Source organism: Giraffa tippelskirchi, chromosome 2 (assembly GCF_054371585.1).
Source record: "Giraffa tippelskirchi isolate mGirTip1 chromosome 2, T2T-mGirTip1v1.2.pri, whole genome shotgun sequence".
NCBI classification, from domain to species: domain Eukaryota; kingdom Metazoa; phylum Chordata; class Mammalia; order Artiodactyla; family Giraffidae; genus Giraffa; species Giraffa tippelskirchi.
In genome coordinates, this window is record NC_137276.1 from 50545363 (window position 1) to 50573016 (window position 27654).

Consider the following 27654-nt stretch of genomic DNA (forward strand, 5'->3'; position numbering starts at 1 on the left):
CTTTTTATATAAGGGATTTGAGCATCCACAGATGTTGGTATCCACAGAGAGACCTGGAACTATTTTTATATTTTGTTACCAATGCTGTTATTACATTTTAAATCAGATCCATAGCTAGATTACCTAGAGAAAAAATATGTCAACTGTCCAATATTACCCATTATATGGATATACTAAATAGAGTTCAGTTTGTTTAAAACAATAGTTCTTGAAGCAACTCTAAAAATAAAAATTAATAAAGCTGACTTCTGCTTCTGGCATGGTAGAGTACTGGGATCAGATTTACCCTCTTTCAGTAAGGAGAAAATGTGACACTGTTATCAGACAGGAGGTAACAGAGAAATCAGGCCTTCAACCCCTGTGGGGAAGAAAAGGAAAACTAGCAAGTTGTCTTGTAATTTCCCTCCTCTTCTGCCTGGGGGCCTGTTCCAGACCACTGTGCAGAAACAGTCACAATGAACAGAGCACAGCAGCCTCACAGAGTTGAGAAGCCAGAATAAGGAAAGCGAAAGTGACTGAAATTTTGAGGCCAGAGAAGAGAGAAGAAACCCACTCAGAGGAAAAAGAGCTCCAGAAATCAGCATAGGAGTCCTCTCTTCTGTCTTTAGCCAAATACTAATTTACACATGCATAAGGTAAAACTCCCTAAGCTGGCAAAGGACAACTGCCAGAGAGCTACAGATGTACAGTTTCCAAGTTTGTCAGAAACAAGGACAAAAACTACCACCATCTTTTCCTCTAAAACTGTGAAAGCCAGAAACTACAGGAGACTATAACTTTAAACTGCTGAAAGATAAAAATGTTAAAACCAGAAATTGGTATCCTTTGCCTTTTTCATTCTCATTCTTTCACAAATGTACAAGAGTTTTCCAGAGTCTAAGAAATCTGTGAATCCACAACAGATTATACTGTTTTTTCTTTTGTATAATAGTTTATTTTTCATTAAAAAGTTAACTTACATTAACCTGCAACTGGTTTATTATTTTGTAAGTGAACTGAAAAAGTTCTTTAAGTTCTTTAAAGTTTTAAAGTTCTTAATTTTAATTACTAATAGGTAAATTTTGATTGCTATAGCCCACAAAAAGAAAACCTGTTTGACAGCCTCAATAATTTTCATGTAAAGATATTCCAAGACTAAAAAGTTTGCAAGTGACTGCTTTAGGCATGGGCTTACCAGGTGGTACTAGTGATAAGGAACCCGCTTGTCAATGCAGAACCAGAGATCAAACTGCCAACATCCTCTGGATCATCGAAAAAGCAAGAGAGTTCCAGAAAAACATCAATTTCTGCATTATTGACTATGCCAAAGCCTTTGACTGTGTGGATCACAATAAACTGTGGAAAATTCTGAAAGAGATGGGAATACCAGACCACCTGAACTGGACATGGGACAACAGACTGGGTCCAAACAGGAAAAGGAGTATGTCAAAGCTGTACACTGTCACCCTGCTTATTTAACTTATATGCAGAGTACATCATGAGAAATGCTGGGCTGGAGGAAGCACAAGCTGGAATCAAGATTGCTGGGAGAAATATCAATAACCTCGGATATGTAGATGACACCACCCTTATGGCAGAAAGTGAAGAAATAAAGAGCCTCGATGAAACTGAAAGAGGAGAATGAAAAAGTTGGCTTATAGCTCAATATTCAAAAAACTAAGATCATGGCATCTGGTCCCATCACTTCATGGGAAATAGATGGGGAAAATTCTCCAAGCCAGGCTTTAGCAATACGTGAACCGTGAACTTTCAGATGTTCAAGCTGGTTTTAGAAAAGGCAGAGGAACCAGAGATCAAATTGCCAATATCCGCTGGATCATTGAAAAAGCAAGAGAGTTCCAGAAAAACATCTATTTCTGCTTTATTGACTATGCCAAAGCCTTTGACTGTGTGGATCACAATAAGCTGTGGAAAATTCTGAAAGAGATGGGAATACCAGACCATCTGACCTGTCTCTTGAGAAACCTGTATGCAGGTCAGGAAGCAACAGTTAGAACTGGACATGGAACAACAGACTGGTTCCAAATAGGAAAAGGAGTACGTCAAGACTGTATATTGTCACCCTGCTTATTTAATGTATATGCAGAGTACATCATGAGAAACGCTGGGCTGGATGAAGCACAAGCTGGAATCAAGATTGCTGGGAGAAATATCAATAACCTCAGATATGCAGATGACACCACCCTTATGGCAGAAAGTGAAGAGGAACTAAAGAGCCTCTCGATGAAAGTGAAAGAGGAGAGTGAAAAAGTTGGCTCAAAGCTCAACATTCAGAAAACTAAGATCATGGCATCTGGTCCCATCACTTCATGGCAAATAGATGGGGAAACAGTGGAAACAGGGTCAGACTTTATTTTTTTGGGCTCCAAGATCACTGCTGATGATGATTGCAGCCATGAAATTAAAAGGCGCTTACTCCTTGGAAGGAAGGTTATGGCCAACCTAGATAGCATATTTAAAAGCAGAGACATTACTTTGCCAACAAAAGTCCGTCTAGTCAAGGCTATGGTTTTTCCAGTGGTCATGTATGGATGTGAGAGTTGGACGGTGAAGAAAGCTGAGCGCCACAGAATTGATGCTTTTGAACTGTGGTGTTGGAGAAGACTCTTGAGAGTCCCTTGGACTGCAAGAAGATCCAATCAATCCATCCTAAGGGAGATCAATCCTGGGTGTTCATTGGAAGGACTGATGTTGAAGATGTTGAAGCTGAAACTCCAATACTTTGGCCACCTCATGCGAAGAGCTGACTCATTGGAAAAGACCCTGATGCTGGGTAGGATTGGGGGCAGGAGGAGAAGGGGACGACAGAGGATGAGATGGTTGGATGGCTTCACTGACTCGATGGACATGGGTTTGGGTAGACTCCGGGAGTTGGTGATGGACAGAGAGGCCTGGGTGCTGCAATTCATGGGGTCGCAAAGAGTCAGACACGACTGAGCGACTGAACTGAACTGAACTGAACTGATTCGAAGAGCTGACTCATTTGAAAAGACCCTGATGCTGGGAAAGATTGAGGGCAGGAGGAGAAGGGGAAGACAGAGGATGAGATGGTTGGATGGCATCACCGACTCAATGGACATGGGTTTGGGTGGACTCAGGGAGTTGGTGATGGACAGGGAAGCCTGATGTGCTGCGGTTCATGGGGGTCGCAAAGAGTTGGACACAACTGAGTGACTGAACTGAACTGTCAGGGCAGAGACATAAGAGACGCTTGTTTGATCCCGGGGTCGGGAAGATCCCCTAGAAGAGGGCATGGCAACCCACTCCATGGGTTGAAATTGCCTGGACAATTTCATGAACAGAGGAGCCTGGAGGCTTATGGCCTATTAGCTCACAGAGGGTCAGACATGACTGAAGCAACTTAGCACAAACGCACACTTTAGGCATAGTGGCTTCATCTAATTATTGTTCTGTTGTGATGCCACCAGGCTCCAGAGAAAGATTTTTATTACAAATTCAGTTTCTCTAATAAATACACAGGTTTGTTTTGTCAGTCTAGGTAACGCATTACCTTTGAAAAGAATTTGTCCATTTCATCTACTTTAATTATTAGTATAAAATTATTTACAGTATTCCCTTAATCTAGGATATATTATTACATCCTTTTACTCTAGATATTGATAATTTGTGGCTTGTCTCTTTATAATCATCAGTTTGATTAAAGGTAACAATTTTACTGATTTCCCCCCCAAACTATTAATTGTATCAATTTCAGCTCTCCCAATACTTGAAACATTTGGGTTTTGGTGATGGCAATGGTGGTGTGATCAAATATATAAACGTTTAAAAGATTTGCAGATCTCACTCAACCAGTATTTTCCAAATTACAAATGCATAGGCAAACGATTTATTTAAATACAAAACAGACCAATGGGTTTTAATAGAGCAAGAAAATTTTATCTATATGGTTCCAGATTTCACATTGCAATTTAACTGTTAAATTCTGGCACAATATAAAAGAGGAAAATCTAAATTATCTGTAGGATGAAACGACAAGTACACACAAGCACTTCTTTTGTGTAATGAAAAATAAGTGTTGTCTGAAAAAAAAAAGCACCATGCAACTATATGAGCTGTGAGCCATTTTTTCAAAGAACACTTGAAAGAAATGGACAAACTATCACTTGTACTAGAGTATCCAGAAGACATTTTCTCAAAAATGACAAAGTCAGCTCAGCACTTCAAGGAAAACAAATGACAGTATTTACTACCAATGATAAAATTCTAACTTTCAACTTAAAATTAAAATTTTGGAAAATTTATACCCATCCCAAGGAGTCTTGGCAACTTCCCAAGATTCTTCTGGTAAGACAGGCAGTGACAGTAACAAATGACTTTTTTTTTTTTAATTTTATAGAATGTGGCAGCTCAAGCTTTTTGCTTTCAGGATCCCTTAAGCCCTTTAAAATTATTGAAAATACCAAAGAATTTTTATTTATATAGATTATACCTATCAATAATTACCATATTCGACATTAAAGTTGAACATTTAAATTTTTAAAACTTATTTAAAAATAAACTTACTGCATGTTAATGTAACTACCATTTGGATAGAAAATAACTATTTTTTAAAAGCTTGTTAAGAAGAGTGTCACCGTTCCACAGTTTTTCAAGTCCTTTTCCGGTCTGGTTTAATTTCAGACAGCTGGACTCTGTTATGTGGTTCTGCACTCACTCTGTTGCCACATCACAGGTCAGGCCACATGGCCACTAAAAAACTCTTGAGAACAAGCATGAAAAAGGCAAATAGCATCTTAGTATTACTGTGAAAACTGCTGAACTTCATGGAGTTCTGACAATTCCTTCCTATGTTTTCTACTGTTAAAGAGATGATAATAAACCTTAGCAAACTAGCAAACTAAGGTACAGAAACCAATGTTATAAATCTCGTTTTATAAAAATCCTTATGTTATTAAGGACACATCTCTTTAAAGCAAAATATATTTTTTAGACTTTAATCCCTAATCAAATCAAAGCAATTATCACTACTCTAGTCCCCAATTAATATAAACTAATACGACTTTTAGATCTCTCATAATAAATACATACACATGAGTCCATGTACATAAATATATGTAATCTCTCACACATGCATGGAATATATGAAATAAACACACCAAAACATTATTAGCAAGATTATGGATAGTTTTTGTCTTTTTATCTTTCTTTTCCCCTCAATTTTCCATATGTATTTGCATTTGATTTTTTAAGAAATGGGAAAGTGCTTCTCACTACTCTCTTCCTCTCTTTAGCACTGGATAATTTTCTTTCCAAAAGAGTTTCCCCTGACCTTAGGAAACCAGCAGGTCTTAGTAACTATAAGGAGGGAAAGAATAAGAAGAAAATTACACCAGGAAATAGGAAGCAGCATACCCTACATCAAAGAACTAGAATTTAGAATTCTGATCTAAAAACCTAGGATTTCCAGTAAAACATGTTCTTCTCATAAAATAATACATCTTATATAGTGTCAGCAGGAACTATGTACACCAATAAACTTACTATAAATATTTAGCTCTCTGTAGTTTATTAAGTATTCTCACTTACTCTCTACTCTCCTTTGATCTTATATCATCATAGAATACAACACTTTAAAATTCATACTCTAAACAGATTTAATAAACTTTTTAAAAAAAGAGACCTCAGCCTTTCTGAAGATTACCACTGTTCATGAAAATGTCTGTGTCTTGGCTAAAAGTAATTTCAGTAAAGGGCCAATAACTCAGAGCAATGAAATACAAGGCTCTAACTTCTTCTGGTTAGAAATCTCAAAACTATATTACTTATACAACTGGTTTGCAATGCCGCACCCATTATGCCATAATTAACATGAAGAGAAGGGAGAACATGATGTTGAATCACAAACAACTCTTTTACTTAACCAGCAGAGGAGAGAAGCAGCACAAAGCCATGATTAAAACTCAGACTCTAAGGCAGAGTGTCTGGATTCAGATTCTGGCCCCACCATCCTGGGGAATTAATTTTATCTGCCTCAGTTTCCCCATCTGTAAAATGAAGGAGTGCTAAGTCACTCAATCATGTCTGACTCTTTGCGACCCATGGACTGTAGCCTGCCAGGCTCCTCTGTCCATGCGATTTTCACAGAATAATGAATAATCTCTACATACAAGGTTGTTAAAGGATTAAATGAGTGTTAATATCTGTAAAGTGCTGGCACAGTAAATATTTTTAAAAGAAAAAGTAATAAAGCCCAGAAGTTAAAGTTCAAACACTTTTAAAAATAAATGATGAAATAATTGCAGAAATGCAGAAAAGCCAAATCAGATCATTTAGAATACTGTATACTCAACTTTGTAGCTTCTTAAAAGGGTGATGGACAGAGAGGCCTGGCGTGCTGCAATTCATGGGGTCGCAAAGAGTCGGACACGACTGACTGACTGAACTGAACTGAAAAGGATATATTAATGTGGTGTTCAATTATCTCTTAATATAGCAGGAGTTCAAACTGCTGAAGTACAAATCACTTTGAGGGACTTCACAAAAATGTGGCTTTATGTAACTTAAAATGTCTTTATGTCCACATAAACTGAACAGAAAAATGTTCTGTTTTTGAAATAAGTAAGATCATACTGAATACTAGCATGGACAGGAGAGACCTCAATTGTTCTGCAGACTACCAAAGAAAGCAAAAAGGCTGATCCTGTGTGGCAAATCTGTTCAAAATGTGAATGAAAGAAATGAACAATTACATAAAATTATGACTGAAACTAATTTTTTACAGAAATGAAGTGTTCCAGATTGAGGCAGAGTATGTACAAGTTGAAACACAGACATCTTCCACTGGCAGGAAGCACTCAATGACCAACCAGGTTAGGTCAAAATGACAGAACAGTCACTGTAAGAAATTCCCACTGACCAAATCTGAGACAATTTGAACATCAATAATAATAATCATAATCATGACATCTAAAGCAAGCAGAAAAAAAAAAGAATTAAAGCAGACATCAATAAAACTGAAGACAGGAAAATAGAGAAAAAAAAAACCAAAGTTGTTTTTTGAAAATATGAATAAAATTAATAAATGTATAGCTAGGTTAAGCAAAAAAGAGAGAGAGAAAGAAGACACAAATTACCCAACAAAAAGAGGGATCATCACTACTAACTGCAAGTATGTCAAAAGAACAGATGATAAAGGAGATGAAATAGATCAAATCTGAGAAAAGACATAATCTACCAAAATTCACACAAAGAGAAGAGAAATAGATAATCTGAATAGGCCTATATCTATTAAAGAAACTGAATCAATAGTTATTAACCTTCAGCTGAAAGTGCCAAGTCCAAATGGTTTCACTGGTGAATTTCACCAAACATACAAGGAACAAAAAAATAAAGATAAATTATCTATACTCTCTTCCAGAAAACAAAAGCAGAGGAAACATTACCAAACTCATTTTATGAGTGCTGCATTATCCTAATACCAAAATCAAACACATTACAAGAAAACTACAGAACAGTATCTCTTTTGAACACAGATGCAAAAATTCAAAACAAAATTATCTGTAGTTAAATTCAACAATGTGTAAAAAGAATTCTATACCACAATGAAGGGGTATATTCCAGGAAATCAAGACTGGTTCTAAAATTTATAAATGTAACCCACCACATCAAAAGGATAAAGAAGAAAAATCATATGATCATACCAACAGAAGAAAAAGCATTTGACAAAATCTAGTACCTATTCATGATTAAAAAATTTAAAAGACTCAGAAAACTAGAAATAGAATTTGAGAATAGGAATTCCTCAATCTGATAAAGAACACCTTTAAAAAAAAAAAGTCTACAGTTAACATTATACTTAAAGGTAAAAAATTGGCTTTCTTTTTTTTAATTTAATCGCTCATTCATGTCGGACTCTTTGCAACCCCATGGACCCCACCAGGGTCCTCTGTTCATGGGTACTCTCCAGGCAAGAATACTGCAGTGGGTTGCCATGCCCTCCTCCAGGGGATCTTCCCAACCCAGAGATCAAACCCAGGTCTCCCCCCAGAGATCAAACCCAGGTCTCCCCATGGCGGATTCTTTACTGTCTGAGCCACCAAGGAAGCCCATGAATACTGGAGCACTCCCTTCTCCAGGGGAATTCCCCCCGACCCAGGAATCAAACCGGAGTCTCCTGTATTGGAGGCAGATTCTTTACCAGATAAGCTACAAGGGAAGCCCAAAAAACTGGATACTTTCCAAGTTCGGAGACAAGGTAATAAACATGCCTTCTTACCACTCCTATTCAGTATCATACTGGAAGTTCTAGCTATTGCAGTAAGAAAGACAACAAAAGAAATTATAGAGTACAGAGATTGTTAAAAGAAGAAAACTGCTTTTGTTTGCAAATGAGATGATTTACAAATTCCCATCAAATGGACAACAACAACAACAACAATCCTCCACAATCCTCCTAGTTGGGTATTAATCAATAATTTTGATACTGCTATACACATATACATACTGGAATTGAACAGGCAAGTAAATGGATGGTATATGGCAGGAGGCAGGTTTCTCACTGTTGGAGGAAATTTATGACCAATAAGGGCAGGATGCCAGATGATTCATGTGGTAATGGATTAAAATGGAAGACAGTAAGAACTCATATTAACTTTACTACTGACAAAGATGGTTACACAAAGAAATATTTATAGACATGTATATAGACACATTTATACACATGTGTTTATACATACATATTCAGTTTTTTTTACTCTGTCTGCCGAGAGTGCCTAAAAGAAACCCCATTCCAGAAGCAACAAGCACATTTAGCACCAAAATCTTATTATCTTTATTGGAGCACATTTAGTACCCAGATCTTATAATCTTTCCTGGAGAATTAGCACCATTCTCCAATAAACTGAAAGAGGACTCCTTGAAGAAATGGCTGATTCTAGGTCTGGGACAGAAAATATACAAGATGAGCTGGGAGCATCTTGTAGTGCCAAAAAGTAAAGACAGCCTCAAAAACAAAATCACCCACTTTGACAGAGTCAAGTTGGAGGGACACAGTAGCCAACTGAAAGATCTCTTAATAACCAAAGTTAGAAAAATCTAAACAGTTTAAATACCTATAAATCTATACTGATATTAATGACTGAATAAATTAACAAATGGGAGAAGGCTTCTAAATAACTAATGTACTCTACTCTCAATTCCTCATTCTTCAAGGTTGCACATAGTGACTTCTTCTCAACAGTATATACAACCAGGAAAGGGGTGAGTGGAAAGATCTGACAAACATTACCTCAACCAGGCAATCAAGGTCAACATCAACAGTCATAAATTATGCTTATGAAATATTCCCTTGATATTTTGCGAGGAAAATGGCACTTAACCTCTGTGATTTTCCTCTCTAAAACCCATGTGTGCTGGGCTTAGTCGCTCAGTCATGTCCAACTCTGCGACATGGACTGTAGCCTGCCAGGCTCCTCTGTCCATGGGGATTCTCCAGGCAAGAATACTGGAGTGGGTTGCCATTTCCTTCTCCAGGGGATCTTTCCAACCCAGGGATCAAATCCAGGTCTCCCGCATTGCAGGCGGATTCTTTATCGTCTGAGGCACCAGGGAAGCGAAAACCTATAACTCTAGTCTAAAAATAAGAAAAACACCAAATTTCAATAAAGGGACATCCTACAAAACATCTCAAAACTATCAAGGTCAACAAAAAATTCAAGAAATGTCTGAGAAACTCAAAGCCAAGAAGATCCTAAGAAGACATAACAACTAAACGTAATGTGGTATCCTGGATGGCATACCTGGAACAGAAAAGGACATTAAATCAAAGGAAAGCTGAATAAATAATGGACTTTAGCTAATAATAATATATCAATATTATTCACTAACTGTAACAAATGTACCATCATAATGTAGGGTGTGGTAACAAGAGAAACTGAGTGCAGGGTTTCTGTAATATGCTCTTGTTTTTTTCCTATAAATCTAAAATTCCTAAAAAATAAAGCCTAGTAAAAAAAGGAACAGTGACTAAATGGCTACAAATCCCATCCCTCCAAACCAAATATTTCTGTGAACCAAGAGAGAAAGAGAAATAAAATTATTTGACACCTTTGGAGATGACTAGCCACCAATTTTCAGAGTTGAAATCTAGTTCAGTGTTTCAGAGTTGAAAGAATTCTCAGAGTTAGAGTTGATACATCAAAGGAAAATAAGCATATCCATCATCTTTTTGGGTAGAATTGTAGTTCAATCTCAGTTGACACAGGAAGGGTCTTTTTAACAGAGGACAGCTGGCTAATAGATCCAGAAGGATCTTGCATCACTCTGCAAGCCCAAATGAAATAACTGGTTTAGATAAGGTTCATGAACACATGCTAAAAACATCAGGTGAAATGCTTCTGGGAAACAATATTTGTAGGGTATCAAAATATCACCTCACTGGTCAACTGCTAATTGCAAAGGGGAAGGAAGAAAGTCAACTTTATAATGAACTGATTTAGTGAATATCATCTTAACCAAATGATCACATTTCAGGTAGACAATCTGATATGACTTGTCTTATGTTATGAATCAATATAATGTACACAGGAACATCTAAGTCAAAAAATCTAAATATAATGCAGCCTTCAGACACGAAGTTAGAGATAAAAGTCAAATACTGTAAGAAAACAATCAGACAAATCTAGAATGCCAAGAATATTCAATAAAATAATTGGTCTGATCTCTTCAAGAAGTCAGTATCATGGGAGAGAAAAATGGAGGTGGAAACAAGTTAAAAGTGACTAAAGAAATAACAATCAAATGTAATGCATGAACTTAAAATTCTGGCTCAAGAAAGCCCACTACAAATGGACAACTTGAATACAGACTAAATATTAAGGTTGTCCCCTTCCAAACATGACATTTATAAAACAATGTGTTTAATTTTAGGAGATGCTTTAGGGGTCAAATGCAGCAAAAAAAAAAAAGTCTCTGTTAGGAGAGAAATAAACAAATAGAACAAAATGTTAACAACTGTATCCAAGTGGCAGTATACAGGTGTTCACTGTCTTATTCTTTCAATTTCTCTGAATGCTTGAACATTCTTAATGAAAGCCGGGGCAAGGGTAGGGGTGGAAGAATAGAGTCATTCAAAAAAAAAAAAAGCTGATTCAATGACCAGTCGTAAACCACCAGAAGACAGTAATAGTAGGTTCTATGGGCAGATGTGAAAAAGAAATACAGATTTTAAGTCAGTCTCCTATGACATATACACTGCATGACTACTAGGAAAGTAAAGGCATGAAAGAGATGGAATCAGTTTAAGAAAGAATCCCTATCTTCTAAAGTTTAAAGTATCAACCAAAACTCTACTGATAAAACTTGAACTGAACACCTAAAACTGAACACCTTCAATATCTCTCATTTTTTCAGAAGAAAAAAAAAAGAGACTATAAAAGAGGTTATTTCCCTTTTCAACTGCAATGGTTGAAGAGTGATAAAAACTTTTGTTAATTCTGAAATTTCAGAAATATATGAATGCGCTGAAGGATCAGCAACATAAATGGATTCATGAAGACCATAAGTTAATTTACATACCTAAATACATATGAAGATAGCACACCAAATCAAAACCAGCAACATTTCATATAACTTGTATTAACAATGGGTTTCACAGAATTAAGTTCTCCCTGCAATCCTTTACTATATTAGTGGCTTAGTGGCTGTGCTAGTATATAATGCTATAAGGCACAATCATTAAGTCCAGCCCAAAGGTCAATTCCTCTATTTAATGACTTAAGACAATTATCCTGGGGTTTCTCTGTAGAACAAATTTTAAAATTTTCTTCAACATAACCGTGCAGATACTTCTCGTTGCCTCTTCCACACTACCTAGGACTCTACAGGCCTTATAACTAAGACAATATCATGCCTAAAATATGTTAGTTGCTTTTGTATGTGACTGACCTTTGTAATTCCTGACAGACATGAAAATGTTACCTTATCTTCATCTCTCCCAAACCTTGCAAAAACATCATTTTCTGACAAGTATTTCTTCCCTTTTCTAATCTTAATCCTATTTTCCTTTCTCTAATAATTGCTATAATGTATATATGATGAATATATACCACATAAAAAACCATGTGAATATTACTCAGCCATTAAAAAGAATACATTCGAATCAGTTCTAATGAGGTGGATGAAACTTGAGCCTATTACACAGAGTGAAGTAAGCCAGAAAGAAAAACACCAATACAGTATACTAACACATCTATATGGAATTAAGGAAGATGTTAATGATAACCCTATATGAGAGACAGCAAAAGAGACAAAGATGTATAGAACAGTCTTTTGGACTCTATGGGAGAGGGCGAGGGTGGGATGACATGGGAGAATGGCACTGAAGCATGTAAATTATCATATGTGAAACGAATTGCCAGTCCAGGTTTGATGCATGATACAGGGTGCTCAGGGCTGGTGCACTGGGATGACCCAGAGGGAAGGGGTGGGGACGGAGATGGGAGGGGGCTTCTGGATGGAGAACACACGTACACCCATGGCGGATCCATGTCAATGTATGGCAAAACCAATACAATATTGTAAAGTAAAAAAATGAATAAATAATAAAAATATGGAAAAAAAAAATACTGGTACTCAAACTCTTACCCTGAGACAAAACTAAAATCACATACAATAGAATTTCAAATAGGGAATTTCATGACATAAACCTTCATTAAGCTAACAAATTGCTTTCCCTTATAATAGTGATGCCAAGTAATAAATGAGAGTTGGACCATGAATAAGGCTGAGCACCAAAGAATTGATGCTTTGGAACTGTGGTGCTGAAGACTCTGGAGAGTCCCTTGGATTGCAAGGAGATCAAACCAGTCAATCCTAAAGGAAATCAACCCTGAATATTCATTGGAAGGACTCATGCTAACATTGAAGCTCCAACAGTCTGGCCATCCTGATGTGAAGAGCTGACTCACTGGAAAAAGACCCTGATGATGGGAAAGATGGAAGGCAGGAAGAGAAGGGATGACAGAGGATGAGATGGTTGAATGGCATCACCAACGCAATGGACATGAGTTTGAGTAAGCTCCGGGAGTTGGTGACGTACAGGGAAGCCTGGAGTGCTGCAGTCCATGGGGGTCACAAAGAATCGGACACAACCGAGCGACTTAACTGAACTGCATCACTAGCCAGTCTCTGAATTCATCTCGCTATGATTTCATTAGTAAATGGGACTTTATCTTTTTCTGCCATACCTTCACCCCAAATTTTCAAAAAAAAACCAACCCTTTCAGTAGTCTATCACCATTGTCTGGCATGAAAAGCCAATTCACTGGAAAAGACCCTGATGCTGGGAACGACTGAAGGCAAAAGGAGAAGGGAGCAACAGAGGATGACATGGTTAGATAGCCTCACCGACTCAATGGACACGAATTTGAGCAAACTCCCAAGAGATAATGTAGGTCAGAGAAATCTGGTGTGCTGCAGTCCATGGGATCACAAAGAGCCAGACACGACTTAGCAACTGAACAACAACAACTGTAATAGAGAAGTGGGTAATTCAGATTAACTCTCTTACTGAGAGCAAAGAGAAAAACTGGCCATCTCACAGGCAAAATTAGAAAAACAATTATAAATACGTCTTCGAAGGCATTAGGCTGCTAACAAGGCAATAAAAAGGTATGGGGCAAAGATCTGGGACAGTAAGAAAATCTTCAGAAGTGAGCCAGGCATGCTAGAGTCATTTTCTCAGGGGGCCTCTGCCAATTCCATAAAGGTGGCTGGAGAGCCAAGCTGAAGTTTTCAGATTTACAAGGTTGGGGGAGAATGGGTGTTAAATATTAGAGGTAAGGAACCAATGAAGTATGGGGTTAGGGAAACAGGGGAGTAATAGAACACTTGGTTTTATCTTGGGACCCCCTAGGGTAATAATATCCTAGGATTACAGAAAAAATAAAATAGACCAGCCATGGCAGTGCCCAGCTTTGAAACATTTTTGTCTCTAAATGGATTAAGATGATCCTTGTTAAATTATGCCTGTAATTTTTCACATATAATATCTTAATAAAAAGGAAGAGAGTAAGACAACATGATAACAGGAAAAAAAAAACTGACAATGGCCTATAGGAAAACACAGAGGATCAAGATAAGAAAGTTATCCAATACAGAAATGCTTCATATATCAAAAAAAATTTTTTTTAACTGTGCGCTGGCCCTGTACAAAAGCCCGCTAACCTCAATCAAAATTTTAAATCGTACATTTCCTAATCCTTAAATTCATCTAACTGATTCTTTAGAAATTAACAGTTGTTCTAAGCTGGTCCACATACATCCAAAAAGAACATGATACCTACTAAAATTAAAAAAAAAAAAAAATCAGCCTTCCAATCTAAAATGTATTCATGTGCCCACAGTCAGGCCCTCTAACCCGCCCTATTGGTACACTGCCCAAGTTGGGGCACACCCCGCTAAGTTGCCACCAGAGAGAGGAAGCCGCCATAGCTCAAATCAGATGTTTTCAAGCATTTTACATCACAACCAGTTACATATATACCTCTGTGTGTATCTATATGTAAGAACACTCAACTTAATTGAAACATAATTTCATGTAACCGTTCTTAGCAATAGAAAATAAGCAAGACATGATGACTGACATAAGGACAGACATATAGATAAATGGAATAAAAGTGAGCTGAGAAAAACGATTTTAAAAACAAGAACAGTAAGACATTTGAACAAGAAAGCACAATGTAGTTGACCCTTGAACCCCCACCATGCAGTTGAAAATCTACATATAACTTTACAGTCAGCCCTTCTTATCCACATCCATATCCTTGGATTCATTCAACCCTGCATCTTGTATGCAGCATTACAGTTATGTATTTATTGAAAAAAATCTGCATGAAAGTGTACCAGTGCAGTTCAAACCCATGTCATTCAAGGGTCAACTGTTTTTCAACAAATAGTGCTGGGATAACTATATCCATATGCAAAACAATGAAATCAGATGCCTTTCTCACATCACACACAAATTAACTCAAAAAGAATCACAATGCCAAATGTAAGAACTAAAACTATAAAACTCTTTGAAAGAGACACAGGAGTGATCTTCCTGACCTTGAATTAGGCAGTGATTTCTAAGATAAACACCAAAAGCACAAGCAACAAAGAAAACACAGAAACTTGTGCATGAATGCTCATGACAGTATCACTTATTACAGCCAAATGCCCATCAACTGAAGAGTGGGTAAAGAAAATGTGGTATATTTGTACAAACGAATATTATTAGACCACAGAAAATAATGAAATACTGCAACATACTACAAGATGAACGAACCTTGAAAACATTATGCTAGGTGAAATAAGCAGTCATCACAAAAGACTACACATTACATAATGTCCAGAATAGGCAAACTTATTATAGAGACAGAAGTAGAAGGTAAGTAGTTACTTGGGGCTAGGGCTGGGGCAGGAGATGTGGTTGTGTGTATGTGCACAGGCAGGAACAGGAAACGACTGCTAGCTAATAAGCATCGAGTTTCCTCCAGGAGTAACAAAAATGTTCTAAAATTAGTAGTGATGATTGCATTACTTCATGAATATATGAGAAAGACTTTGTACTGGATACTTCAAATAGGTGAACTGTAATGATACATGAATGAAATCTCAATAAAGCTGCTAAAAAATTCTTATCTTAGCCCCTTATTACTTGTGATACACCCTGACATTTTCTATTATATTTCACTTAAAAATACAACACTAGTCATGATATCTCAAATTCCTTCTACAACCCACAAACAGGTCAAGGCTAGCAATCCTATGTCTTGCCAAAAACACTGCCATTCTATGTCCTCTAACAGCTGAACTGATGGCCACCTTCTCCTAGCTACCAGCAAGATTAACCTCACCACACCTTACATCCCTGAGTCCCACTCTTCCTGATCCTCTATGATTCCCCAAACTGTCACTGCCACACTGCTTGTATAGCCTTCATTTCACCCAATTTCTCATCCCCTACCCCCCAAATCCTTTACTAGACCTTCTGAAATTTCTAATTTGTGACCAGCAAACAGCAAATTTATACTACCTTTACTATTCCTTATCATTAACTACCTTCCCTCCAATTCTCCCTCATTGATTAAAGATGTCAGCAACTGATTCATAGTTGGTACCCTTACTCCTCTCACCATTCATGCAGACTGACTGACCCCTTTAATACTTCAGCCCCTTTAATTCTCTGGCATCCTCTTTTCCATCTGCTCCACCTCAGCAACCCATCCCAAGGCCACCCTGGACATTATCATTGCCAGAAACTATTATATCTGTCAAATCACTATTTCAAGCATCTCACTCTGACCATCACATTCAACCCTTCCAGTTCTCTTACTTCATGTGACCACTACCAGCAACAATTCTAACCAAAATTTCCAATACATAGATACTACCATTTCCTTACTATTCATTCTGACTTTACCTCCTTTCTTGTCCATACCAGACTTAATGATTCATCACCAATCCTCTAAACACGCCTTCTAAAATGCCCTCATCTCTCTCTTCATTAAAAAAAAGTTTTTAATTAAAAAATTTTTATAATTGTGTTGCTTTCAGGTGTACAGCATAGTGATTCAGTATTTTTACATATTATATTTCATTAAAGGTTATTATAAGATAATGGTTATAATTCCCTGAAATACATAATATATTCTTGTTGCTTATCTATTTAATACATAGCAGTTAGTCTCTTAAATCCCATACCCCTATCATGTATTTCCTCCTTTTCCTCCTCCAACTGGTAACCACTAGTTTGTTTTCTATATCTACAAGCCTGTTTCTGTTTTGCTATAGACATTCCTTTATTTTATGTTTTAGGTTCCACATATAAGTGATATCATGCAGTATTTGTCTTTCTCTGTCTGACTTATTTCACTATGCATAATATTCTCTAGGTCTATCCACATTGCTGCAAATGGCAGAATTTCATTCTTTTATAATGATCTAGTTTTATGTGTCAACTTGGCTGGGCTACAGTTCTGTTATTTAATCAAACAGTAATCTAAGTATTGCTGTGAAGGTTTGTAGATGTGGTTAACATCCCCAATTGAGTAAAGATTATCCTCATTAAAGCTGGTAGGCCTCATTCAACCAGTTGAAAGGACTTAAGAACACAACTGAAATTTTCCTAAGGAAGACAAAATTCTGCTTCAAGACTGCAACATCAGCTTCTGTCCAAGAGATTCTTGCCAGCCTGCCCTACAGATTTCTAACTTGTCAGTCACCATAACTGTGTAACCAAATGCCTTGAAATTTCTTTATATACACATACATATAAATGTATTTCTTGATGATTCGTTTCTCAGGAGAACTATGACTGATACACCTGGCAAAACCTCACTCCAGAGGAACTGAACCATCTGCCTTATTTGTGCTTGTATCTAACCAGAAAAAGAATGCTGGGGTAGCCAGCAGTAATCACAAAACCAGGCTGACTGATATCACTTTAAATTCAAGACTTCTAACTCTTAAATGAACAATCAATACTTCTTACCAAACTGCTTTAAACACTCCCATCCCCCTCTGGCCATACCAATCTCACTGAGAAAACAGAAACCATGAGAAGATAAAAACCAAAAGGATAAGCCTTCATCTTGCAGCCTCCAAATTCCCTTAGAAGAACACACAGCTTTTCTACATTCCCTCGCAGCTGATGGAGGAAATGCCTAACAAAGGCCAGTCTCTCTACTTGTGCTTTCTATCTCCTTCCCTGCATATTCTCCTCTTTACCCAGTGAACCTCCGCATTTTTCTTACCTACCAACTCACTTCTCTGTTCCATTTCATAGACATACTAGAGAAATAGCATTTGTAAATTTTCATATAATCTGGAATTAGGGAAAGACTTGCTAACCATGGCACATAATTTAGAAGTCAGTAGACTAGTAAGCTTAAAAAGAAAAAAAGTCAGCATGACAAATCCATCATGAGCAAATTTAAAAGACAAACAGTAAACTGGAAAAATATTTCCAAGAAATTTCATACAGCTATTTCCTTATAAAAATAAATCCTACAAATCTAAGAAAATGAGTAACAAAGCAATAGAAACATAGGCAAGGTTATGGATAGTTCACAATAAAAATACCAATTGCTATTCAGTCGCTAAGTCGTGTATGACTCTTTGCAACCCCATGGACTGCAGCATGCCAGGATTCCCTGTCCTTCACTATCTCCCGGAGTTTGCTCAAACTCGTGTCCATTGATTCGGTAATGCCACTCAACCATCTTATCCTCTGTCGTCCCCTTCTCCTCCAGCTCAGTCCTTCCCAGCACCAGGGTCTTTTCTGAGTAAGCTCTTCATGCCAGGTGACCGAAGTACTGGAGCTTCAGCTTCAGCATCAGTCCTTCCAATGAATATTCAGGGTTGATTTCCTTTAGGATTGACCAGTTTGATCTCCTTCTTGTCCAAGAGACTCTCAAGAGTCTTCTCCAGCACAATTCAAAAGCATTGATTCTTTGGAGCTCAGCCTTCTTTATGGTCCAACTCTCACCTCCATACAATCCTTAAAGAATGAAGAATGTTTAATCTCACTCACACTGGCAATGAGGAAAGAAGCAGGCATCCTTACACAGTGCTGGTGAAATGTGTAGAGGTGAAACAGACTCTACAGATGGCACTTCAGCAGTATCTGTCAAAATTATAAATGCACATACACGTTCTGACCTAGCAATTCCATTTCTGGAAGTGTATCCTACACATTTCTGTACAAGTGTGAAATTATGCATGCATAAAGTAACCCACTGCACCATGTCTTCTGATAGCAAAGTGTTGAAAACAACCTTACTGTACCTCAAAAAGGGACTACTTAAACATATGTTATACCTGTATAACAGTGTTACTGGATTTTTTAATATTCCCCAAATTCTTGTGTTGAAGCCCTAGCCAACCCCTACATAATACCCTAGGGTAATCAGGTTTACAAGAGGTCATGAGAATGGGGTCCCCATGATGGCATCAGTGTAACAAAAAGAGGAAGAGGGAGCAGAGCACTCTTTCTACATATGAAGACACAGATAGAAGGTGACATCTGAAAGCCAGGAAGAGCTCTCACTAGGAACCAAATCTCTTAGCACCTTGACCTTAAACTTCCCAGCCTCTAGAACTGTGAGAAATAAACGTTAGTTTTTTAAACCACCTAGTTTATGGTATTTTGTTACAGCAGCCGGAGCTAAAACAAGTGGTATACCATGAAGGTGCTAAAAAAAAAAAAAAGAAAGAAAAAGAATAAGGTTGCTGTTTATGGGCTGATAAGACTAATATGAAACCATCTCTAAGCTAGACAGTTAAGTTAAAAACAAAAGGTGAAGGGTATGTGCATGGTCTGCAATCTAAAAAAATAGGGGAGGCAAAGGATAAACATATGTAAGATACACAATCTCCCATTGGCAATTGTGAAATCCATAAAGCTCCAAGAAATACAAGTTTCTTAAGTTCAGCACAAATCTACTTGGTATCAAACCTATTTGACCAAAAATTCCACAAGACTACTTATAATTTTTATTTATCCTTACTATCTATTTATGCTTTCTATACAGAAATATTAATGTGCTTAATATGGAATGGTACACTACCTCCTGGGAGTGATTCTAGATAATATAGCGGAAGCACTATATTATCTTTTTTCCAAGTCCTTCCTTCCTCCCTACCCCTAAAAAACCAAACCTTAATTCTGAAATACATCCAGACCAAAGGTTTTGGAAAGGAATTATGTATCTATATTATCAGCACACACATTAACAACCTTCGGAAAGATTCATGGGAAACTCAACACTGTCTCCACATGAAGGAATGGGGCGGCTGGGCTGCAAGGAGTGGAAAGGAAACTTTTTGTTGTATATCTAAATCACTGGAATTCTGAATCAAATGATTATACTGCTTCGTCAAAAGATAAATAAAATGTAAATAAAATCAAATCACTAAGACTTAAATTCTCAACAGTAACAAAGCCAGATGCTTTGGTTTTTTGACCTTGGTTTTATTTCCTAGTCACAGGGAAATCTATACAGTGGTAGCTTTCCTTCATCTCACTTTTTGTTGACCCAAATGGCATTTTAGAGAGAATCACTCTCTCAGAAGCAAGGCATGGAATGGTGGGTTTCCACTCCCATTAGTAGCTTTTAGGAAACAGCAATCTCCTGTTGTTTTTCACACTTCATGCCAAGCAAAGCAGGTGGGTCTGACTGTTTTTCTTTTCTAATGTTCTCATCAATATGATGTGGCTTAGGCCACTCAGCAACAAGAAGTAGTAAGCCACACTTATCAATATCAGAAAAAGGCTTAAGAAAGTGCTGCAAGCATAAATCTAGCCCTCAGTATTCAGAGCTTCAATACAGTAGTTGGAGGATTCCAGGTATCATTTGACTTGCACTTTTTCTGTTATCTTCAAACTTTTCATATACTTATTTTGATGTCCTGTTATGTTCCAAAGTGGATTCGAGGTGACTATAAGGTATGTCTTTTCTTCTGATTTAGATTTTAACTGATCTGTACCACACTCTCAACTTTAACCAGAAATTAGGAGAGAAGAAATTTTGCTTTTTGTGGTTTATCTAGTCAGTATATTTTAAAAGGCAGGGCTAAAGGTGTTTGGTTCAGAAGCCCCCAAACGCTTCAACATCCAGCCAGCTCTGAAGCCTGATGCCTAAAGAAATTCCCAATGAAATGCCTAACAATACTTAGTTTTGGTCCTAATTCTTGGTATTAGGACCTAAATGCACTTATGTTTGTTCTTATCTCCCATAAAGTTACACTCATTGAAAGCAGAGACTAACTTCTACTTCATGTGGGCCCCACAATCACTTAATACCTGATTTGGTATAGAGTGCCTTCTCAATAAATACTGTGTGTGCAAAACACATCACCTCATAGTCGCTGTCCGCAAGAAGGAACAAAAAATTTGGTCTACCAAAATAACCACAGAAACATTACACAGAAAACAGAGAAAAGAAAAACAGTATTTCCAGATGCTACCTAACAACCTCTCGAAAATGGTTAATGAACTATTGCGGTTACTCAGTCTCTAACAAATTTGCACTTTTCACACAGAATTAGAGATCTCAATAAGATTAAATTTAAAAGATGTGACAGTATTCCATTTTCTTCAAATGTGGGTACATGATAAAGTTATTCACAGCTCCTGGATTCCCATTCCTTCAGATATCTGTCAAAAGAAACCTAGGAAAGCTTTGGCAATTCTCTATAGCGGGAAAGGTAAATGTGGCAAAACTTTGTGTTAGATAATGTGGCAAATTTTTCCTTTATTATTTGCTTTGGGAACATTTCCAAATTTTAAGGCAGAGAGGATTACTGATTCAAATGTTAAATTATTTCAGTCAATTCAGATTAAGGTACACTTGATACTGATGAACCTATTTGCAGGGCAGCAACAGAGACATAGAGAACAGACTTGTGGAAAGAAGAGGGAGGGACGAATTCAAAGAATAACATTCAAACATATATATTACCATATGTAAAGAGGTAGTCAGCAGGAATCTGCTGTATGATGCAGGGAGCTCAAACTCAGTGCTCTCTGACAACCTAGAGGGGTGGGAAGTGGGAGGGAGGTTCAAGAGGAAGGGGACATACGTATACCTATGGCTGATTCATGTTGACGTGGCAGAAAGCAACACAATACTGTAAAGCAATTAACCTCCAATAAAAAAAACAAAACTTAAAAAAAAAAAAACAGATTAGAGGACATGATAAAATTTTAAATAAAATCCCAGAGACTCAGAGGAGGGGATAAAAACTGGTGTATTCTGGAGAATCTGAATGGATACTGTACATCAAATTGGTTTTAAATTTACTTGACATTTTGCATTTGCTCCAAGTTAAAAATAATTAGTGATAACAATAGCTAAAATGTCCTTAATACTTACATCTAGTCTTCCAGGTACTGCACATGCAGTACCTTATTTAAATCTCACAGACCTATGAGATTATGTGCTGTTATTATTCTCATTTGACAGATAATAATGCTACATATCCAGAAATGTTACATAAACTGAACTAGCCTATGCCATGTAGCTAGTTAGATCTGGAGTATGGATTGGAACTCACAGCTGACTCGAAAGTTCATGCTAGCAACCACAACTAAGTTTGAATACCTTAACATTCTAAAATATTGGCAGATTTTAACCAAATCTGATGCACTACAAAAGGTATATGGAATGGAGACATGTATCAATATTTGTGCTATATTTGACATACAACCCACCACACTGAAAAAGAATGGCAGTTAATAAATACTCTAAAAGGCCTTATACGTATACACACTCACATATAATTTTAAAAACTACATTTCAATAAAATTTGGCCTTCCCAGATTTGTTCATTTGGGAGAAGCCTCATAATCTTTTAAGAGAACATAAATTCACTGTTTAGGTATGCCTTAAGTTCTATTCCTGATCATAAGCTTCTTGAGGCTAATAAACTCTTCTTTTTCACATTTTCCACTAAGTATCTGAAAGCACCAAGTCTCATTAGTAAGCTTGGTGCTACGGAATGAATAAAATATACCATCCAAAGAATTCCTGGGGCTTTCCAGGTGGGCAGTAGTAAAGAATCTGCCTGCCAAAGCAGACACGGGTTCGATCCCTGGGTAGGGAAAATTTCCTGGAGTAGGAAATGGCAACCCACTCCAGTATTCTTGCCTGGAAAATCCCATGGACAGAGGAGCCTGGCGGGCTACACTTCATAGGGTCGCAAAGAGTCGGACATGACTGAGTACAAGGACAAAAGAACTCCTGGCTTCCAGTGAGGCTTTATATTTGATTTATAAGTATAGATATTACAGAAAATATTGCTTCAATAATTTTCTCTGCTTCTGTACATTACAAAGTTTAAGTTTCATTGTTGTTCTTGACACAGGATTCTGGTATCACTGAAGAAGGACTCTTTTGTCTCAGTAGGCTTTCTAAAGAACCAACTATCTGGGGAATAACCTTTCTATTTAAAAAAAAAAAAGCTCAAACAGTCTCGGTTTACAGTTCTAACTAAAAAGATAAGCCACTTGTCTGCAGCTCTAGGGCTTGTTGGCGACAAAGTTCAGATGACAGAACTGAGAAGTGAACCTAGATCTGATTCCTGGGAATGTCTATTTCTACCTATTGCCCTGATTGACAGAAGTAAGGGCAGCTTACTTTAATAAGCTCCTGTCACCTTTTCAGCAGCAAAGTTTGTTGACTCAGAACTCATCTGTGAAATCAAAGTTCAAGTTAATCTGCATTAGAGCAAGAAGACAAAGGTACTAAATATTGATGTAAAGAACCCATGACTAAGACAATAAGCATCATAGCTCACAGAAATAGGCAAATGACTTCTATCTAAAGCTATGTGCCTATAATGACTTCCTTGAACTACATGAATCAGTAAGACTACTATCCATACTACTGTCTTGAGCAGAGATCTCTAGAGAGCTGGCATCTTAATATCAGACATTACTTTATACACGTGCAACAAAGCATCTCAATTATCTGGATGACTCAAATATGTCAAAACTCAACTCACTGACAAAGTCAAGACATTAAGAATCAGGCTTCTATTCAACAAGCTTTTAATTGCAACTAGGATAATTTGTGACTAGTCACTTGATAAATTACTTCAAGTTGTTTCACTAAGCATTGAGTATCATCACAAGGATATTTCCATAATATTAGGCACTGAGCAAACAGCTAAGATTCTAACGTCATTAATTTTGGTAGAATTTACTCTTAAACTAATTTCCTTCCAAGTGACCTTTCTCCTGGGATATAAAGGATATAGTTTTTTGCTCTTCCAGGACAATTAAAGGGAGCCCTTTTCAAATTCATTAATGGAATATACTTATTACCAGAATCAGTGCTATCTCTTCCTTTAAAGATAATGTAGAGTGGAATAAGGAGTAACTGCTATTGAGTATGGGGTGTCTTGAAAAAGTTATTTTTTAAAGCCAACAGAATTTAGAAAACCAAGCAAAAAAACTCTGATTTGACACAAGTATAGCATGACTGTGAGGATCTGTATCAGAAACCCTTACTGAAATCTGACATATATTAACTAGGTAAAGCAATAAAGCTTAGTATCTCAAGATTTTCACCCTTTATGTTAATAAAGTATCATTTTATTTCTTTATTTGTTCTCTAAATCACAGAATAAGTTCACCTCAAATTCTTTTATATCCAAAGCAAATGCTAAAATATACTAAGTAGAAAAGAGATGTAATGTGGATAAATTAATATTATTTTCAGTTTTAGGCCCATATGCCTCACCAATAGTAATAGTACAATGAAGAATTTAGAATTAAACATTTCTAACAAAAACTTTTATGCAATTTGTTTCCTTTATTTTAACTTTTCCACTTAAAAGAGTATTCAGAAACTTTTCAAGTAATATTCACAAAACGATAAATTCAATCATTATAGCTCCTGTTGAAATATCACTGTGTGTCTATCTGTGTGTACTTATCACACACAGAGACACACACATATTTTAAACAGTATTTTAGACAAGGTTTAATTTTAAGATAGTCAATGGGTTATAAGTGATAGGAAAAAAAATTAATACGGAAGTGATTCAAAAGCCCCTATTTTTGTGACAGGTAATATATATGAATTGATCATTTAGCCATCTGGAAGTTACAGTTTGCTTGAGACTTCCAAAACTATACAGAGAACATTAAAATGTTTTCTGTTAAGGCTTGAGTTTAGATGTTATCAGCTCTAAAGAGCTTTTCATCAATCTGATTTTCATTGAACACTTACTATATTCCAGGCTAGGTGTTAGAGACACAGATGCAAGACAGGCCGGTCCTCAAGGAAGTCACATTTTGATTGCTTGTTACATCAGGTACACACTAAACATGTTCACTCACAGCATCTGACCTCCTAGGCTTAACCCACAGCAAGGGATTCTGAAGTAAATATTACAAATGACTGTAAGGAAATACATAAAAGCTGTTGTACATTTAGACCAAATATAACGCTACTTCTTAACAAGTATAATGTTACACTAGAAATTCCAGATATACTACTAAAACATAGTAAAATGATCCAAAGCATAACTATACCTTCTTTAACACACATCATTTATACAATCGTCTAATTTAAAGGTACATCTGTTATAGTTCAGTCAAAGTATTTTCTTCCATTAAAGGGTATTTCTCTTTCCCCTCAAACTCCATCTGGGTACAATACTGAACAGTTCCTGAATGAATGAATGAATGAAATAAACAGATGTTCTCATTACCAAGGAGGTACTTGCCAGATACTTTTCTTAAAACACAATGGACTGACAGACCAGAATTCTACTAGAAAAATCAGTGAGCTTCAGAGGCAAAAATAGTAACCATTGGACATTGTCTGATACCGTGTAGTCAACATGTTATTAAGTTAGTTCACAGTCAACATATGACGGGAAACTTTCAAAAATTAAAATGCAAAGTGTTCATCACAGTACTTTAAAGCAGACTTGGCCCCCATCGAAGGACAGGAAACACAAGTGCAAGACAAAGAGAAGGGAGGGTGGGATGAAAAAGTCAAAAGGTCGCCACCGAGTGACCCTCAAGAGAAATGCGCGCTGACCACTGAAGCTCGCGCTGAGCTTGACGGACACCTCCTGTCCAAGCCTCGAGCCCCAACTCTTCCTCGAAGCCCGGAGCTGAAGGCCACTCCAGCCTCTTTCGGCACCGCCGCCTGCGTTGGCTCTGAACATTAGCACAAAGAAACCACCGAGAAACAAAACACTGTGCCCGTGGGCGCCGGGCAGGCGTCGCGACCCGGCCACCGGAGCGCTCTTTGCGGGTCCCTGCCGCCGGGAGAGGTAGCCGGGGAGCAGCGGGCCGACTAGGCGCCTTCGTCCAGAGCTTCGCCGAAGTGTTTTACAACTTGCCACCCACCTCCCGCTCCATTTTCCTCTCCCGACGTGGGCGCGGGACCCGCGCGAGGAGGGCGCGCGAGGACCGACGGGCGGAGTTGGGGCCGAGGGGGTGGCCGGAACGCGCCTGGGTCCCGCAGCCCCACGCCCCCTGGCCGGCCCCCACCTCCTCGGCCGCTATTGTTCCCGCGCCGCCCCCGCCCGCCGCGCGCCCCCCGCCCGCCGCGCGCTCCCGTCCCCATTCCCGGGAGGGGGTCACGGCTGAGCAAAGGCGGTGGCGGCGGCACAATAACATAAACACAGCGGGGCCGCCAGGCGCCCTGGCCTTGAGGCACTTGCCGCACTCACCCGGCAGCGCAGCGAATGGCGAGAGGAAAGCCCGGCGGCGGGAACCGGCGCCGTCTCGACGGTCTCCGCAGCCGTTACCCAGCGCTGCTCGCGACTCCGCGATCCGGGCCGCGTCGTCCGGCCTCCGCCGCTCCGCTGAGTAACAGGGACGCGGGCCGTCACCGCGCACGCCCGCTCACGTCATCGCGCAGGGCCCCGCCTCCGCGCTTCGCGAGAGGCCCATGGGGCGGGGCAGCCCGGGGGCCCGGATTGCGGGGGCGGAGTCCGCAGTCCGGGGGCGGGGCTACTGCAGGGGGCTGGGCGGACTTGCGGAGGTCTCCTGGAGGCGGAGCTACGAGAAGAGCGTGTGAGAGTCTCCAGTGAGGGGTGTGGCAGAATGCTGAACGGGGCGGGGATTTGCTCCTGGCGCGTGGCGGCGTGTGGCCTGAGTGCCCTGCAGCTTGTATGGGGGCGGTCCGCTAGTCCTAGCCAAGGCCTCTGGGGCTCCTTGCCCCACAGTTTGAAGGTCAGATGCGCTTAATCCAGACCCGCACGGGAATCTGGCGCTATGGCTAAGGCTCACACCTGAGAGACAAAAAGCTCTTTACCATGACTGACAATACGTTCCACTCTGAGGACACCTGCTTCGGGCTCAGCAACCCTCAAGCAAATATTCTCTTCAGCCACTTGGAAAACCCTGCCTCCTGTTTTCCCTAAATCCACTTCCTACAGAAGTCACTGCATTATCCTGTTTGTCTCTGGGCCCCACAAAGCATGTATATGTTAGTTATAGAAGTGACAAATTGGCAAGCCCTTAAATATTCGGCGAGTGGAAAGATGTCTAAATTACGTTCATGCTTGCAATAGAATACATTTTAGCAGTTTAAATACCATGTGTTCGAGGGACTCTTAACGGCACAGGAAAATGTTCATCATACTTCATTAAGAGAAAGAACCAAATCTATTATACATAGAGAGAATGATCCTACTTATATACGACACATACATAGAAAAAAACTTAAAAGAAACGTGGCAAATTATTTTAACAACCTAAACAGCATATTGAAAAGCAGAGACATTACTTTCCTGACAAAAGTCTGTCTAGTCAAAGCTATGGTTTTTCCAGTAGTCATGTATGGATGTGAGAGTTGGACTATAAAGAAAGCAGAGCGCCAAAGAATTGATGCTTTTGAACTGTAGTGTTGGAGAAGACTCTTGAGAGTCCCTTGGACTGCAAGGAGATCCAACCAGTCAATCCTAAAAGAAATCGTCCTGACTATTCATTGGAAGGACTGATGCTGAAGCTGAAACTCCAATACTTTGGCCACCTGATGCGAAGAACTGACTCATTGAAAAAGACCCTGATGCTGGGAAAGATTGAAGGAGGGAGGAGAAAGGGAAAGGGGACGACAGAGGATGAGATGGTTGGATGGAATCACCGACTCGATGGATATGTTTTTGAGTAAGCTCCCGGAG

The 27654-nt window shown here is 38.5% G+C and overlaps 1 protein-coding gene across 18 annotated transcripts in view; it reads right to left on the minus strand.

Annotated features, from left to right (window-relative positions):
• Positions 1 to 26340, minus strand: part of MAPK8 (mitogen-activated protein kinase 8) — a 93129-nt gene extending 66789 nt beyond the window's left edge. For 9 of the 18 annotated variants that reach the window (XM_081561870.1, XM_081561925.1, XM_081561885.1 and 6 more), the window contains exon 1: positions 26200 to 26340. The gene's annotated coding sequence lies outside the window, so the exon portion shown is untranslated. Of the gene's footprint in view, positions 1 to 24740; positions 24912 to 25045; positions 25217 to 26199 lie in introns of those variants that run through there. The other 9 variants (XM_081561961.1, XM_081561917.1, XM_081561970.1 and 6 more) reach the window with 4 other exon arrangements.
• Positions 26341 to 27654: the final 1314 nt, after the last annotated feature.